Below are 18463 nucleotides of genomic sequence, written 5' to 3'. Positions count from 1 at the left end.
GTGCTAGTATCCCACATTCCCTTCTCTGCATTATGTTTAAGATTTAATAGTGTCACGGAGGCAACATGGTCTCTCTTCATATCTCTCAGCTTCCTATAGAAGCGACAGGAGCCTGCAACATCACAACTATGATGATAAACAAGTCAGACTGGAAGTTAAGCTATGTGAGATACTTTGCACCCAAGCTCGCGGGTCCAACCCTTCCATGCCACTCACCAACTGCTTAATTATATCAGAGCCAGGAGATGCCTCAAGTTTGTCTTTGAATGTATAGGAAATATCCTTTTTAAGCTGATCAACATCTAACGAAATGTTTCTCTTAAACCCTTGCAAATGTTTCCTAATCAAATCCCAATCATGCAATGTTACATTATATAGGCAAGGAGTTACACAGAAATCAGTTACATTCCAATCACATTATAGCATTAATTGACAAGTCCAAAATCTTGATCTTTCAGCAAAACAAGTTTGTAGTAATAGTCCAGTCACTATTGTATACAATGTTCAGTTATGATAGAGTCCCAGAGTTTCTCTTAGGCAGCATCAGCAATGGAAGAAATATCTCAGCAGTCAGCAATCACCATTCTCAGGAATCTGCCAGGTCTTCTTGACGTTTTGAATAACTTCAGTAACAGGACAGGGGGTCTGGTCACACATCAGCTTCTCTGCTTTCTTCTGGGCCTTGCTGGCTGAAGAGAAATCCACCTATCTCCTTTGCCTGTGAAACTATAAACAAATAGCCCCTCTCTTCGGGGTGTCATTAACCTGAAAAAGTAATTATGATTAATGTGGGGTGGCTTCTCCATCTCTTCCTTGTCCGTCTTTCTCCAAACATGGTTGCGTCCTTTTAAAGGAAGTCCATCAGTTTTATTCTGTAAAAACATAAATGCATAGCCCTTTCTCCAGGTGAATGGACCTGGATCCCAAAAGCGGTTTCCATCATCTTTGGATTTCTTAGGATCAGTTTTCTCTATAGAAGTGAAAACGTGTTTATCGTCCCTAATTTTATTACAAGCTTTTAGTAAGGAGAAAATTTTGGTTAAAATCACTAAATGAACTGGGTCACACATTCTGACACACAGAATCCACCAGCAGAGGTTTGCTTTTTTGCGACGAAACTGTGCGGATTTGTTGAGCAACATCAGCTGAGCAGGATGCAGAGAACCTTTGGGGCCTGCGGGACTGAGCCACATATAAAGTAAAAGAAAGTACCCTATAGAAAATTAAGAGTTGATGAGATTGAAAAGGGACTGCGGGTGAAATAGACAAGTTCACATCACCACCTTTAAGGAGAACTGCCCCAGCCCCACCCCAGAACACTTTTCCCTGACGCATTTGGCCCGCTCCAGCCCCCTTCGGCTGACCTCTGCCTGGCCTGAGGTCGTCTGTTTGAACATCACAATGGAATGCAGGTTTGTAACTGCTCCTTAGAGCAGTTCTTGTTTAAACTACCTCCTCACCCCTCATCAAGAGATGCTGTCAGTCTTTCTCTCAGGGACAGGCGTGTCCCTTTCCTTCCCCCGCTGGGAAGACAAGCTAGATAAATCTGGGAATGGGATCATAAATCAGGGTGGTTTTCTTCTGTAATCCCACTGAGTGCTATATGTATGTTAACTTGCTTTTTCTTCTGCTTCCTGTCTTCTACCCTCCCTGAGTGATATAAAAAAAACTGGCCTCGAAAAGGGGGCTGCATTCTGGAGAGAGGTCCCCTTTCAACATTCCGCTGCAGCCCAGGCGAGCCTGCTAATAAGAATAGACTTCGGCGATGCTAACTGGACATTGTCGTGGTCTTCTTTTAGCCGAACCTGCAGCACAGGCAGCCTCCAGATTCCAATGCCCAACTTCCTATGCCTGTCGTTAAAAGAGCAACCCTGGTGTTGTAGTGGTTACCAGGTCATTGGGCTGTTCACGGCAAGGTCCGCAGTTCAAAACCACCAGTGACTCCTGGAGAGAAAGATGAGGCTTTCTACTCCTGTAAAGAGTTAGTGTCCCTTCTGCTTCTCAGGTTGCTCCTCAGAGGCCGTGCAGCCGTCTCCTCTGGCCTCAGGACTCCACGTGTGGTGGTGCAGTGCCCTGAGGTGCCTGTGTAAAACCTGGGCCGTCTAACTTTTATAAAACTCACTTTAATCACACACAAAAAAAAGAGGTACAATCTCAGAAATTCCCTGGGGTGGTTTTTTTTAAATGTATATATATTTTTTATTTTAACAATTTATTGGGGCTCATACAATTCTTTTCACAGTTCATACATATACATACATCAGTTGTATAAAGCACATCCATACGTTCCCTGCCCCAATCATTTTCAAGGCATTTGCTCTCCACTTAAGCCCCTTGCATCAGGTCCTCTTTTTTTCCCCCCTCCCTCCCCATTCCCCCCTCCCTCATATGCCCTTGGTAATTTATACATCGTTATTTTGTCATATCTTGCCCTATCCGGAGTCTCCCTTCCCCCCTCCCTGGGGTGGTTTTACCCTGTCCCATTGGGTCATTATGAATAGGCATCAACTTAATGGCAGTGAGTTTGGCTTTTTGGTAGTTAACAATTAACCCCATAATGCCTATTATGTTAAATGTTGGAGGTACATGTGTACACATATAATAACAAACGTGCTACTCAGCGACACCCATCAGAACCTCGTTGTTGTTATTCTTATTATTATTGTATTATTATGTTAAAGATGTTTTCGTGTATCTGTTTCTCTAATTTTTTATTATGCATAGACTTGCGTCAACTCGCTGCCATGGAGTTGATTCCGACCCATAAAGACCCTCTAGGATTTTATAGGACCGAGTGGGACAGCCCCTGTGAGTTTCCAAGACTGTAACGTGGACAGGATAGTCCAGGGAGATGGTTTTGAACCGCTGACCATGTGGTTAGCAGCTCAGCCTGTCACCCGTTAGGCCACCAGGGCTCCTTGTTATGCATAGAAAGACGCATGATATATTTAGGAAAACGTTTAAAAAAAAGAAAGAAAGAAAACATTTGACTGGCATTAGCTGAAAACCATCCCGAGTTGTTCCCGCTTATGTACAAATTCAATTTAAAAGCCTATTTAGGGATGGAACTTGTTCATCATCCGAACCCCACCTATAAATGAGGAAGCCTTTACCAAGCCTCACTGTGGAGTTCTTTACTCTGTCTGCGGGACAGTGTTCTCAAAGGCCACCGACTACCTCCCAGCTGGCAGGAACCAAATAGCACATCAGCCTCTCCACACTCAGTCCTCTTCAGCCTCTTTCCTCCTTTGGTGCCAGTCATTGTGTAAAGTCAATGATCACACGAAAGTACTTGTCCACTAATAATCAATCTCTCTCTCTCTCTCTCTCTCTCTCTCTCTCTCTCTCTCTCTCTCTCTCTCCTCATTGTGGTAAATGCATGTGAAACAAAACATTTGTCCTTCAACCCTTTCACATACACAAGAAGCCTTCAGAAAGTTAGTGGAAAATTTCCATCATCTTTTCATAATTCCATTTTCTACACAAGTTTTTTTATATAATTTTGTTAAGGGCTCACACAACTCTTATCACCATCCATCCATCCATCCATCGTGCAAAGCACATTTGTACATTCACTGCACTCATCCTTCTCAAAACATTTGCTCTCCACCTCAGCCCCTGGTTTCTACACCGTTTTTAGAGCCACCCGACCCCATACAGTTCAATGACATTAGTTATATTGTGTCGAATGTGGTGTCCAACCATGTCCACCATCTGTTTCCCGTTCTTTCTAGCTTTCTTCACTTAGTCTCAGTGTCCAACAAATGAGCTCCCCTCTCGCCTAACCTCCTACCCACCTTTGGTAACCACTAAAATCCGTCTGTGTCCCCACACTTGCCTTTCTAGAAACTTCCCATAAATGAAAAACAGAAATCAAAGTCCCTGCCATCGAGTCAGTTCTGACTCATACGACCCTTTCAGACAGGGTAGAACTGTCCCCATGAGTTTCTGAGACTAACTCTCTCTTTTTTTCTTTTAATCACTTTATTGGGGGCTTTTACAGCTCTTCTCACAATCCCTACTTCCAATCCATTGTGTCAAGTATGTTTGTACATCTGTTCCCATCATCATTCTCTTTCTACTTGGGCCCTCGGTATCAGCTCATCTTACCCCCTTTGCCCCCTCACTCCCGAGACTGTAACTCTTTATGGGAGGGGAAAGCCCCAAGTTTCTCCTGAGAGGCTACTGATTCCGAACCACTGACCCTGTGACATATAACTAGTATGTGGCCAGGGCATAACTACATGTATCTTTCTGTAACTAACTCATTTCATTCAGCATACATCCATGGTTCATCCATAGTGTAGTATTTGTCACGGATGGGTTTCTTTTCATGGCTGTGTGATATGCAGTGGTGTGTGTGTGTCATATTTTGTTTATTGATTCATCCATTGGCGAACATTTAGATTATTTCCACCCTTTGACTATGGCGAACAGAGCTGCAGTGAGCATTGGTGTACACGTGTCTGTCTACATTCTTGCTTTCAGTTCTTTGGGAGTACATATGTAGTTCTAAGGAGCCCTGGTGGTGTAGTGGTTATGGATTGGCCTGTGATCCACATGGTGGACAGTTCAAAACCAGCAGCAGCTCCTCAGGAAAAAGACGAGGCTTTCTACTCCCATATACAGGTAGACTCGGAAACCCACGGGGGAGAGAACATTTTGAGGAATGGCCAAACTCTTCCCCAGTAGTTACAGCATTTTACCTGTCCAATCCCACCGGCAATGGACAAGTTTTTAATTTCTCCACTCCTCCTCCACACCTGGCATTTCCATTTTTTAAAATTAGAGCCATTTAAGTGGCTTGAAATGAAATCTCACTGTGGTTTTGAGTCTCATTTCCTAACAATGGAGCATCTTTCCCTGTATTTGCTCTTTGAATAAATATCTATTTAGGTCCTTTGTCCAGTTTTGATTCATCTCTTCTTTCCCTTATTCCAGGGGAGGGGAATGCCCAACACTAGAGCCATATAAGGCCAGCAAAATCACCAATACCAGCTCACCGATACCAACATCATCACACACCACCAACGAGAAGCATTTCTGGTCCCCCATTAGGGATGAGTTAATTAAATGTTGAACCAAAGACAGCGGGCTATATTTTAAGTTGATAATTTTGTATGACCCTTGAATGCTATTCTGAATATCCAAATGACCCTCGATAGGAGAGAAAAAGTTCATCACCCCTGTCTCATTCATTCTTTCCTTTTCTCCCATGTATACTTCCACTCTAAAGGACTGCACCCCCCCCCCCCTCTCTCCATGACCTTTAAGGGACTTCCCACTTTCTGATTTAAGTGATCAGCTATGGACCAAAGCATCACACTCCCCCTGCCCCCATATCTATTCAAAAACTCAAATTCACTATCATCGAGTCAAGGCCAACTCATAACCACACTGCAGGGCGAGATAAACTGTCCCTACTGGTTTCTGAGACTGTAATTCTTTGTGGAAGTAGAAAGCCCAGTCTTTTTCCTGAAAAGTCACTGGTGGTTTCGAACTACCAACCTTGTGACTAGTAACCCCGTACATAACCACTACTCCCCGGGGTTCCTTCCCATACCTACATATCTGGTTTTGGGGTTTTTTTGGTTGTTGTTTGTTTGTTAAGAGTCTTTTTTATCATTTTATTGGGGGCACATACAACTCTTATCACAATCCATCCATCCATTGTTTCAAGCATATATGTACATTTGTTGCCCTCATCATTCTCAAAACATGTGCCTTCTACTTGAGCCTTTAATATTGGCTGTTCATTTTCCCCCAAGAGTCTTTTTATTAAGATAAATCCAGTTACATAATTTGGATTCACATATTTGTATAATTAAAACTGCCCTTCTGAAATAAGCATTTGTCATCTTATCAAAATGAGATTTCAATTTATTTTTTCCAAAAGCCTCTAATCAAGTTGTATTCAGGAAAGATCATTTTTATTTCAGTATTCAATTAAGACAGTTTACATTCTTTATAAAAGCAATTTGGAGACCTACAAGAAAGTTAGGTGATACATATTCACTGGAGGGAAAGGGAAGGCAAAAAATAAGCTTAAATGAAAAAAAGAATGTTGGATGAAATCCTTTCTTTTGTGGTCTGCCCGTGCTGTGACCGTACATATAAACGCAAAATTAAAATCCGAAGATTTAACATGTAATTTGCACAAAAATGAATTTCACAAAGTTAAATGTATCACTGCATATTTCATATACTTAACCATTATACTAATAATAAAAATTATAGATAAAATGTCATAAGAAGAAGTCTATGAAAGTGCTCTGGACGGTTCCCTTTCGCTGATGCAAGAGCCTAGTGCGGTGGTGGGAGAGGTATCCTTAGGACCGGCGCTGCTGCGGAGGCCTGGAGCTGACCTCTCTGACTTCCCGTCCGTGCTGAGCCCACTCGATCTGCAGCCATGTCCGGGGACGAGATGATCTTTGATCCTACTATGAGCAAGAAGAAGAAGAAGAAGCCCTTTATGCTGGATGAGGAAGGGGATGCACAGACTGAAGAAACCCAACTCTCAGAAACCAAGGAAGTGGAGCCAGAGCCAACAGAGGACAAAGATGTGGAAGCTGATGAGGAGGACAGTAGGAAAAAAGATGCTGCAGATGATCTAGATGACTTGAACTCTTTTAATCAAAAGAAAAAGAAGAAAAAAAACTAAAAAGATATTTGATATCGATGAAGCTGAAGAAGGCGTAAAGGATCTTAAACTTGAAGGTGATGTTCAAGAGCCAGCTGAGCCAGAGGACGACCTTGACATTATGCTTGGCAATAAAAAGAAGAAAAATGAGAACGTCAAGTTCCCAGACGAGGATGAAATCCTAGAGAAAGACGAAGCGTTAGAAGATGAAGACAGCAAAAAAGATGACGGCATATCATTCAGTAACCAGACAGGCCCTGCCTGGGCCGGCTCAGAACGAGACTACACGTATGAAGAGCTCCTGAATCGATTGTTCAACATCGTGAGGGAAAAGAATCCAGATATGGTTGCTGGAGAGAAGAGGAAATTAGTCATGAAACCTCCACAGGTCGTCTGAGTAGGAACCAAGAAAACGTCTTTTGTCAACTTTACAGATATCTGCAAACTATTGCATCGTCAGCCCAAACATCTCCTTGCATTTTTATTGGCTGAACTGGGTACAAGTGGTTCTATAGATGGTAATAACCAGCTTGTAATCAAAGGACGATTCCAACAGAAACATATAGAAAATGTCTTGAGAAGATATATCAAGGAATACGTCACGTGTCACACGTGCCGATCACCAGACACGATCCTGCAGAAGGACACCCGACTTTATTTCTTACAGTGTGAAACTTGTCACTCCCGATGCTCTGTTGCCAGCGTCAAAACCGGCTTCCAGGCTGTCACAGGCAAGCGAGCACAGCTCCGTGCCAAAGCTAACTAATTTGCTAATCACCACTGATTCTGCAAAATGTATTGTGGAGATTTGGCTGGACAGGTTTACCAGCAGTGGATACACCATTGTATTGAAAACAAGATAGAAAAGCTGCCAAGTGCTTTGGTTTGTGGCTGGTTGGCCTGTGAAATCCTTGCAAGATGCCGAGGCACGAGCGGTCGACATCCACGTTGCCTACTTAACAGCTGTCAGAAACGTGATGGGGTGAGGAGGTGCTTCTTTAAAATCGTTCATAGACTTCTGTAAAATGCAAGATAAATTAAAGTTATTATAACAGTGAAAAAAAAGTGCTCTGGAATCCAAATATGCTCAAGAAAAGCAGTGTTTATGAAGTATTTGATGGACTAGCCATCCTTATGAACATTACATCATGGGGGTATGTATTACCAAATTGCACAGCTCTATCGGGCAGCTTTAAGCCGTAGTCTGATACTCTTCTTTTGCTACCTCTTTATCGTTGGCCTCGGTTTCCCCAACTTGAGCACATTTTCATCTGCCTTCCCATTTCCTCCATCTTTCTCTTCTTCTTTTCCACCTTCATCCTTTCCTCTTTCTCCTCCTTTACCTCTTCTCCTTTTCCACCTTCGCCTTTATAGTCTCCGTCTTCATCCTCTTTTAAATTTTCTTTTCCATCTTCTTTCCCTTTCCCGACTGTTCTCTTTTCCATCTTCTTTCCCATTTCTGACTGTTGTCTTTTCCACCTTCTTTCTTTTTTCTGAATTCTTTCCCCCTTTTTGCCTTCTTTCTCCTTTTTTCTTCTTCCTCTTTTTCATCTTCTCTCTCTTTTCCTCTTTGTCCCCCTTTTCATCTCCTTTCCCTTTCCCCCTCTTTTCCCTTTTATATCTTCTTCCTCTTTTCCATCTTTTTTTTGTTTTGTTTTGTGTGTTTGTTTTAAGCATTTTATTAGCGACTCATACAACTCTTATCACAACCCATCCTCTTTTCCATCTTGACCTTCCTATGTGTCATCTCCTCCTTATCGGTCTCTGTCCTCTTTTCCGCCTTCTTTTTTTTTCTTTTCCTTGTTTTCCGCATCTTCTCTTGACTTGGCTTTGGTCTTCCTCGTCTCGTTTTGTTCCTGCTTTTCTTCATCTATTCTTTCTGTTTGCTTCTTGTCTCCTTCCTCCTCCTCAACTTTTTCATCTCTTATTCCCTCCTTTTCTTCGCCAGGAGCTGGTGTCTCCATACCTTTAGTTTCTCCATTTTCTTGGTGGTGCTCCACTTTAGCAAATTCTTGTTTGATTTCAGCTGTGGCTTTGGCACGTGTATGTTTTATTTCCCATCATATCACCTTTTGTCTTCATTTTCCTTGTAATTACTCCATTTTCTGGCTTTGTCTTAAAAGTAATAGTCACAGGCATATGAGACAGTATGACTGATCTTCTCTTTGGCCCCTGCCTCATTTCCCCTTGATCCGCTGCCTTTCTTTGGGGCATGGTTGTAGTTCTATATAGGAAATCTTTTTTTAATCATTTTGTTAGGGGATCTTACAACTCTTATCACAATCCATACATACATCAATTGTGTGGAGCACATTTGTACATTCAGTGCCCTCATCATTCTCAAAACATTTGCTCTCCACCTAAGCCCCCGGCATCAGCTCCTCATTTTTCCCCTCCCTCCCCGCTCACCCCTCCCTCATGAACCCTTGGAAGTTTATAAATTATTATTTTGTCATATCTTGCACTGTCCGACGTCTCCCCTCACCCACTTTTCTGCTGTCCCTCCCCCAGGTTATATGTACATCCTTGTAATCAGTTCCCCCTTTCCAACCCACCTTCCCTCCACTCTCCCAATATCACCACCCTCACCACTGGTCCTGAAGAGATCATTCACTCTGGATTCCCAGTTCCTATCTGTACCAGTGTACATCCTCTGGTCTAGCCAGATTTGTAAGGTAGAATTAGGATCATGATAGTGGGGTTGCGGGGAGGAAGCATTTAGGAACTAGAGGAAAGTTGTATGTTTCATCGTTGCTACATCGCACCCTGACTGGCTCGTCTCCTCCTCGAGACCCTTCTGTAAGGGGATATCCAGTGACCTACAGATGGGCTTTGGGTCTCCACTCCGCACTCCCCACCTCATTCACAATGATATGATTCTTTTGTGTGTTCTGATGATGCCTGATACCTGATCCCTTTGCCACCTCGTGATCGCACAGGCTGGTGTGCTTCTTCCATGTGGGCTTTGTTGCTTGTATAGGAAATCTTAACAATATAAAAAAAGTCGAGAGCAGCAAGTGAGTTTTCAATGAACTAATTGCAGCACAAACGGTACATTCCTCAGGGTGGGGGTTCAGGGGTGGAGTTGGGGGAGGACATCTGGTTTTATTCTTTCACATGTACTCCTGTCTTACAGCTCCGGTGTTCTGCTAGCCATGTGCGGATTCCTTATTTCTTTGCCACTTCAAATCCAACACACCCAAAATGAACCTTGTTTTTTGCTCCCCTGTAATCAGGGCTGCCTGGGCCCTGCCCCCAGATTGTTCTTACTGCTGGCCTTTGTAGCTGCCGGGGAGGTTGACTGACAGTCGCATGCCTCTTCCACTTGTCAGAAACATTTCCCTGAGCTGAATAGGAGCCAAGCCACACACCCATTGATATTTTTTGGATATATACCTTGCACAGCAACAGCTACATGCAAGAGTACCAAAACTCAATCTCTTTGCCTCAAGGTGGAATAAATCGTGTGGTGTGGTCTGTGCCCCCCAGAACATCCGATAGGCCACGCGGAAACGCCCACCTCCTTACAAGCTTCTGCTCCTTCCCTACCTGTCTATAGAGGTTTGAGTGTTGCGATAAAACAGAGCAGGTGTCAGCAGAGCTTCCAGACTGTGATGAACTAGGGAGAAGCCTTGCCATCTCCTTCCAAAAGTCAGCAGTGAAAACCATAGGGATCATGACTGCCTGATCCACAACTTATCAGGGGAATGGCCCAGGCCCAGGTAGTGTCATACAAGGGGGTACCCAAAAAACACCGGATTTTTTTTCAAGGCTATGTATTTCTTTCTTTTTTTAATAAAACAACCCTATCACCGTCAAAGTACTCTCCATTCCACTTAATATATTTGTCAAATCTGCGATTCTATTCTTGGAAACATTTTTCACAATTCATCTGTTTCGAGAGCTGACAGCACCTCCCTCTGTTTTTTTCTTCTCCTCTTCTGTGTCATCAACTCGCTGTCCTTTCTACATTGTCCCACTACATTGTCCCACTACACTTCCGGAAACAAAAAGAAGTCACAGAGTGAGGTCAGGTGAATAAGGTGTGTGGGGAAAGAGAGGCATGTTGTTTGGGGCCCAAAATTGGCACGCTGAGATGACTGTGTGAGCAGGTGCATTGCCATGGTGGCAAAAACACTCCCCCATCTGCCAAGAATAAGGCTTTTTTTTTTTTAGTCAGGATCCCTGTTAGTCTTGTGACTCTCTGTATGTTAGTTTAATTTTTTTTCTTTTTATTTTAATAAATCATTTTATTGGGGGCTCGTACATCTCTTGTAACAATCTGTACATCAATTGTGTCAAGCACATTTGTACATACATGGTCATCATTTCCAAAATATTTTCTTTCTACTTGAGCCCTGGTATCGGCAGCTCTTTTTTCCCCTCCCTTCCCCACCCTCCCACCCTCGTGAATCCTTGATAATTTATAAATTATTTTTATTTTCTTATTTTACACCATCTCCCTTTACCCACGTTTCTGTCATAGGCCTTTTGTGTGTGTGTGTGTGTGTGTGTGTGTGTGTGTGTGTGTGTGTGTGTGTGTATGGGGCACCCTGTTACGTTGTCTTTCCAGAGTCTTCACATGGAAAGCTTGATTAATAGTCTAACTTAGAATGAACTCCAAATTTACTATTCCTCTCACACACACACACCCCAAAAAAATGAGCATCGTCCTGACCTGTGATTTCAGTTGATAAGCTTTCTTTGGGTAAGATGACGATGGTGTCTTCCACTGGCAGGATTGATGTTTGCTTTCTGGCTCGTAAGAATAGCACTATGTCTAGTCCTCAGTAATGACCTTTGGGAAAAATCTGGGTTGCGTCAGAGCTGTTCTTTCAAACCATGGCACGGTTCCAGTCGGCGCTCTTTTTCCTGGTCAGTCAGAACCTGAGGCACCAATTTCACAACAACCCCTACTCATTCCCAATCTTTCATTAAAATTCACTGAGCGGAGCGCCAAGATAGTCCAGATAACTTCCCCAATCTCTTCAACGGTCCGTTGCCGGTGTTCCAGCATAAGTGCACAAACGGACATTTTTATCTGTTCAGGAAGTTGACAGACGTCCAGTTGGCCATCAATTGACATTTCACCTTTTTTGAAAACGAGAAAACCACTCGTACACTTGAGTTTTTCCCATAGCGCTGTTCAACATCACAGCAGCTTCTGCAGCATCTGTCCCAAGTAAGAAACAAAATTTCGCAGTTGCACCCTATTCTCTTAGATTGCTCATCACAAAAACAACAACGCCCGCTCTCCGACCGTCGTCGTGCTGCCATGCTGTGCTCCGAAGCCATTCTCGTGGGCTCTCCCAGCAAGCGGGCCCGGCCTGTGGAGGAGGCCGCAGTGCGGCTCCGCTTTGCCAAGCTCTCGGAGCGAGCCACAGCCCCGACCCAGGGGTCCGCGCAGGCGGCGGCTACGACTTGTACAGTGCCTATGACTATACAGTCCCACCCATGGAGAAAGCCTTGGTGAAGACGGACATTCAGATCGCTGTGCCTTCTGGGTGTTATGGAAGAGTAGCTCCACGTTCTGGCTTGGCTGCAAAACACTTCATAGATGTAGGAGCTGGTGTCATAGATGAAGATTATAGAGGAAATGTTGGTGTCATTCTGTTTAATTTTGGCAAAGAAAAATTTGAAGTCAAAAAGGGTGATCGAATTGCACAGCTCATTTGTGAGCGGATTTTTTATCCAGAAATAGAGGAAGTTCAAGCTTTGGATGACACTGAAAGGGGCTCAGGGGGCTTTGGCTCCACTGGAAAGAACTAAGACTTAGGCCAAGAATTGGAAATGTACCTTCTGTTAGTATTTTCTATCCCTTTGTAAAATAAGGAGTTTTCACTCAAAAAAAAAAAAAACAAACAACAACAAAAAGTTTGAGCAAAATTGTTTTTACAAAAAAATCCACTGTGACTAGAGAGAATCTTCCCAGGTGATGCCACTGTGTACACTAACTCAGAGTGAGTTGATCAATGCTCACCTAACACACAGATACACACACACAAACACACCCCACTATGAAAACTCTGCCAAGTGGAACTTTTTTCTGGATTTTTTTAGGTATCCCCTTGTATTTTGTTGTTGTAGGTTCACCACGAGCCCAGAGGTCAACTCCATGAAAGGTAACAAGCATCATATTTCCCTTATTCCCCTCCTGAGTCTTCTGCAATAAATCCCTTATCCCAGGCTCTGATTCTATTTCATCCAAACGAAAACCTATCAAGTCAGATTTATTTCCCAGTGCCCTTTTGCTGAAAGAGGACTGGTGGAGGCAGGGTTCTCTAGAGAAACAAAACCAGGACACTTATGTGTGTGTGTGTGTGTGTGTGTGTGTGTATAGAAAGAGAGAGAGAGGTTTATACAGCAAGAAGGAATATAACAGTTAATTAGTCCACACAGCAGTACCAAGGACTCAGTTCAACTAATTTTCATGGAACACTTAATATACTGGAATCTTTCAACTTGCATGGGCTGTTGGGTCCAGGGTCAAGAAAGCAGACATCAGAGTCTTCCCTTAGGCAAGGCAAGCAGCCCACCCACAAGGAGCAGACAGCAGTGGGGGGGGGGGGGGTCAGCAACAGTCAGTAGCATGAGAGCTTACCAAAGCAGGCCTGATGCGATCTCAAACTCAAGCAATGCATGGCAACAGGAGCCACCAGTATGCACAGTAGCATGGCTAAGGGCGTCTTGAAGGAGCCTCAAGGTCTAGCAACAAGATCTGCAGGTTGACTTGGCCCACAGGTGGTAGAGCACACAGGCTGAGGCACAGATCTAGTTAAGCAGCAGCACGCTGATCCAATCACCAGAGAGCAAGAGCGATAGGGGATTCGCCCATCTCATTTATCTCAGTAGCCCTCCAATCAAGCTGCGACCTGAGCAAACTTCACCCACATGTTCCTATTGACCGGGTTGGCACAATAAACTTAACTATCACAGGCTGCTAACTGCAAGGTCAGTAGTTCAAACCCACCAGCTGTTCCTCAGAAGAAAGATGAGACTTTCTGCTCCTGTAAAGATTGACAGCCTCAGAAACCCACAAGGGCCATTCTGCTCTGTCCAATCGGGTGGCGATGAGTTGGAATAGTGAGTTTGGTTTGACTTTTGTTTACCCCTTGGCTGTGAATCCTGTCTCTCAGTCACCCTATCCTAACACTTGCCTTTCTCTAATTCTTCTCCTGCATCTCCCTCTTAGACCAACCTAGTATGTTATTCTAGTAAATGCCTCTCAAGAGGCATTCTTCCTCCTCATTTCCACTACCCTACACAACCACTTCCCACCTGGGTTGTGTTACTAGCCTCTTTTCTGATCCCCCTGTTATGTCTTGTGCTTGCTCCCTTCTTTATTATGAATAGTATATTAAGATCAGTTTATGGAGGTGGTAATTATGTACCTTCAAGTCCAGTTTGATCCACAGTGACCCCATCAAGCAAAGTAGAGCTGCCCCAGAAATCTTCCTAGGCTCGAGTCATGGCAGAAGCAAATCACTAGGTTGGTTTTCCCCACAGAGTGGCTGATAGACTTGAACCTGGACTTTTGGGTTAGCAGCCAAGAGTTTAACAGTGCACCCCTAGAGGTCCTAGTACCAGATTAAGATCCTTAAATGCTTCTGATCCTATAGGTCCCTATTCAGAAAGTCAATGCCATTGGCACATTGTTTGTTTGCATTCCTGGGCCTTCACTGAAATCTGGTTTCCACCTGGTTTATATACCCTCGAATTTCAATATTTCTAGGTTCCTATCCCAGCCAGCTCATCTAGCATTGAACAAAGGACAATTATTCCCATCACACTGGCCCCATTTCCCGCTCTCTTTCTAGTTTCCTAAATCCTGCCTGTTTGTGGGAGGGACATTCAGCTCGCAGTTTGGGGCTGGATGCATGACTGTCAGAGATTCATAATGCATCTCTAAGTTTCCCTTGCAGCTACAAATGGCGAAACACCTTTGTGTCAACCTACTGAAGATACACAGGAATGTGTGGCTTCCTATGTCCACTAACTTATGAGAAAGGTATTGTGAATGACATTGTGTGTCCCCAAAATACACGCTGCAGTCTTGGCCCCACACCTAGGGATGTAATCCTATTGGGAAATAAGATTTTCTTCCATTCATGATTTCTTCCCTTAATCATGATGTTAGTACCCACTGATCCAGTTGTAAATATTTGGCCATCTTTACATTGAGTTGTAATCCATATGGAAGGATGCAATACTTAATCTTAACCAACAAGTGCCTCATGTCCTCTTCCCTTCCAGCAAGCAAGGTTGTGTCATCCACACATCACAGGTTGTTAATGTACATACACCTGTCTCCAATTGATACTGACGTCTTTTTCATATACTCCACCTTTTTTAATTCTTTGCTCAGTATACAGATTGAATAAGTAGAATGAGAGGATACAACCCAAACACACATGTTTCTTAATTTTAAACCATGCAATATTGCCTTGTTCTGTTTGCACAACGACCTCTTGATCCATGTACAAGTTCCACATCAACATAATTAGGTGTTTGAGAATTCCCATTCTTCTCAAGCCTATGGATAGCTTGTTCAGATCCACACAGTCGAATGCCTTTGCGTAGCCAATAAAGCACAAGTAAACATCTTGCTGATGTTCTCTGCATCCAGCCACTATCCATTTGATGTCAACAATAATATTCTTTGTTCCACATCCTCTCCTGAATCTCTGGCACCTACCTGTCAATGTACCGTTGCAACTGTTGCTGAATGATCGTCGGCAACATTTTATTTGCATGTGATTTTAATGACATTGTTCTATAATCTGCGCATTCTATTGGGTCACCTTTCTTTGGCATGAGTATAAACATGAGTCTCTTCCAGTCCGTCGGCCAGGTAACTGACTTCCAGATTTCATGGCATGGACGAGTGTGTGCCTCTAGGACTCTACCAGCTTGTTGAATTGTTTCCATTGGCATTCCATTGTTTTCTGGAGCTTTGTTTTTAGCTAATGCCATCAATGCAGCATGAACTTCTTCCTTCAGAACCACTGGTGTTTGATCATATACTATCTCTTGAAAATGGTTGAATGTTGGATAGTTCATTTGGATACAATTTCTCTGTGTATACTTTACTTTGTTTCCTGCATCATCCAATCTGTTGCAACCCAGTTTGCCTTCAAGCTTGAACCCAGGGCTTGAAATTTTTCTTGACTTTTTTCAGTTTAAGGTATGCTGCACATGCTCTTCCTGTTTGGTTTTCTAGCGCTAGGTCTCTGCCAATTTCCTTTTAATACTTGATCTTGTCGTCTCGAGTTGCCCTTTGGACGTTCCTATTCAACTCTTTGATGTCACATTTCTTCCATTTGCCTTAGCAAAGAAGAACTAGTTTCAGCATCATGTCCAACACCCACTTTGATCTTTTCTAACTTTTTAAAAACATATACATCTATGTTTTTATATTTGGGGGGCAGTAGAAAAGCCAGACACTCCTATAGTGCACCCTGCTCAGTGGGAGCTTCTTGTTCCATAGTGTTAAGGAAGATTTTGAGGAAATAAAAGGTGCTTGGGAAACACCAGGTGTAGTTGCTTTGTATGTTGTGGTGGGTAGAAGGGATGAAGTGAAGGGTGAGGGCGGGCCTGCACACCTCCATCTCACCTCAGACTATGTCCTGGAACCCTGGGACTGAGAAAGCACCTCTCTAGTTCCTGCTTCTTGGGATCATTGATGGCCATGTAGTGATGGAGAACCACATGCAAGAAGAGCAACATGCCCAGCACGTTGGCCTTAAAACTCGCTGCCCACAACTTTGCTCCTTTCTGTCTTTTTTAATTACCTCTGATTTCTTCATGAATGACATTTTTGATGTCATCCACAGCTCACCGGGTCTTCTGTTATTAGTGTTTCATGCATCAAATCTGTTCTTGAGATGTTCTCAAAATTCAAGTGGGATAGACTCAAGGTAGTATTGTGACTCTTGTGGACTCGGTTTAATTTTCTCCACCTTCAACCTGGACTTGCATGTGAGCATTTTGTTTGTTTTGTTTTGCTTTGTTGTTTTTTTAAATCATTTTATTGGGGGCTCGTACAATTCTTATCACAATCCTTCCATCCATCCATTGTGTCAAGCACATTTGTACATTTGTTGCCATCATCATTTTCAAAACATTTACTTTCCACTTGAGCCCTTAATATCTGCTCATTTTCCCCTCCCTCCCCACTCCCCCTCCCTTATTTGAACATGTGATGAGCTAATTCTACAGTTGGCCTCTGGCTTCCATAGATTAGCTGCTGATACAGAGCAACTCCAGTCTCTCTCCTCCCATATATAGTCGATTTGATTTCTGTGTATACCATCAGGAGAAGTTGCTGTTTGTGTTGTCGAAAGTGCTATGTTTTATGAAATTGTTAGTCTGGAAAATTCTATCATGGGATTTCCATCTTTGTTTCTATCATCAAGGCAATATTTTCCTACTACTGTTTTTTTCTCTTTGTCCCCAGTCTCTAAATTCCAATTGCCAATAATTGTCAATGCTTCTGAATTGCATATTTGAGGTAGTTAGTTTATTATGCCAACCTGGCCGATAAACACATGTGAGGTTAATTGAAGGGCGGAGGGATAAATGGATTTATCCCTCGCCTTTCTAATTCTCGGGTCTCTTGCTTTGTGATGGTCGGACCACGGTGCGACTGCCGTAGCCAGTTCCCTGCTTCAGCTGGCAAGGCTCACTTCCTGCAAGACATCCCTGGAGAGAAGCCACATGGATCTACCCCGATGCAGCCCTGGGTGCTGGAGCAGCTGTGTGGAGACCCCTGCCGGCGCTGAGATGCTTACACGTTCACTGATTCGGGTTTCCGCCTGAAGTTGGTGTCATAGTGTGTGTTGTGTGAGATGAAGGAGGACTTTGTGGATTGATGTCAGCCATATGGGCTAATGTTGGACTTGTAGGTTTGGGCAGCACTGGGTTGCGATGTTTTCTTGATGTGCTCTTAACCTTTATATAAATCTCTCTCTTATACATGAGCTTCTGTGGAATTGTTGCTCTAAAGTACCCAGAGTAATACAATGTTTGATACATTCAAGACGGGAAATGGTAAGATTCTTCAGTTTTTCATCACTAGCTTTAGTAGTTGATGCATAAATTTGAATAATAGTTGTATCGACAGGAATTCCTTGTGTGTGGATAAATATCTTATCACAGATCGCATTGCACCCCAAGCTAGATCTTGAAATGTCATTTTTAATGAGGAATACAATGCCATTCTTCTTAAATTTGCCATTCCCGGCATACTAAGCTGTATGACTGTTAGATTCAAACTGGCAAATACCAGTCCATTTCAACTCCTTACTGCTCGGATATTGATATTTATGTGTCGGATTTCATTTTTGATGACTTCCAATTTTCCTATATTCACACTATGTATAAACCAAGTTCCAGTTATTAATAGATGTTTTCAGCTGTCTCTGCCCATTTTGAGCCATGCCCCAGCAGGAAATGAAGGTCCCAAAGGCTTTACTCCATCCACGCCAGTGTGGTCGACTCTATTTTGAGAAGATCACTCTTCCTTAGTCATATTTTGAGCACCTTCCAGCCCGAGGGACTCGTGTTTTGGCACCATCTCTGACAAGGTTCTGCTGCTATCTATAAGGTTCTCAGTGGCAAATTCCTCAGAAGTGGGCAGCCTATTCCTTCTTTGAGGCGTATTCTTAGCCTGGAAGCTGCCTTAGTACCTGCTTCCTCTGAGTAAGCCTGCAGACATTTGAAATACCAGTGATATAACTTCCTGAATCACAGCAACATACAAGTCGCCACCATATGACAAACTGACAGGGCTTCCTAAGGACCCCTTTTGGACTTTACATTTCT

The 18463-nt window shown here is 43.2% G+C and overlaps 2 pseudogenes; both read left to right on the top strand.

Moving 5' to 3' along the window:
- Window positions 1–6285: 6285 nt before the first annotated feature.
- Window positions 6286–7705, top strand: LOC142453731 (eukaryotic translation initiation factor 2 subunit 2 pseudogene; annotated as a pseudogene).
- Window positions 7706–11915: 4210 nt separating this feature from the next.
- On the top strand, window positions 11916–12449 carry LOC142452570 (deoxyuridine 5'-triphosphate nucleotidohydrolase, mitochondrial pseudogene; annotated as a pseudogene).
- The last annotated feature ends 6014 nt before the right edge of the window (window positions 12450–18463 follow it).

This window comes from Tenrec ecaudatus, chromosome 7 (assembly GCF_050624435.1).
Source record: "Tenrec ecaudatus isolate mTenEca1 chromosome 7, mTenEca1.hap1, whole genome shotgun sequence".
Lineage (NCBI taxonomy): Eukaryota > Metazoa > Chordata > Mammalia > Afrosoricida > Tenrecidae > Tenrec > Tenrec ecaudatus.
The sequence above is the reverse complement of the archived record's forward strand: the minus strand, read 5'-3'. Positions and strand labels throughout refer to the sequence as shown.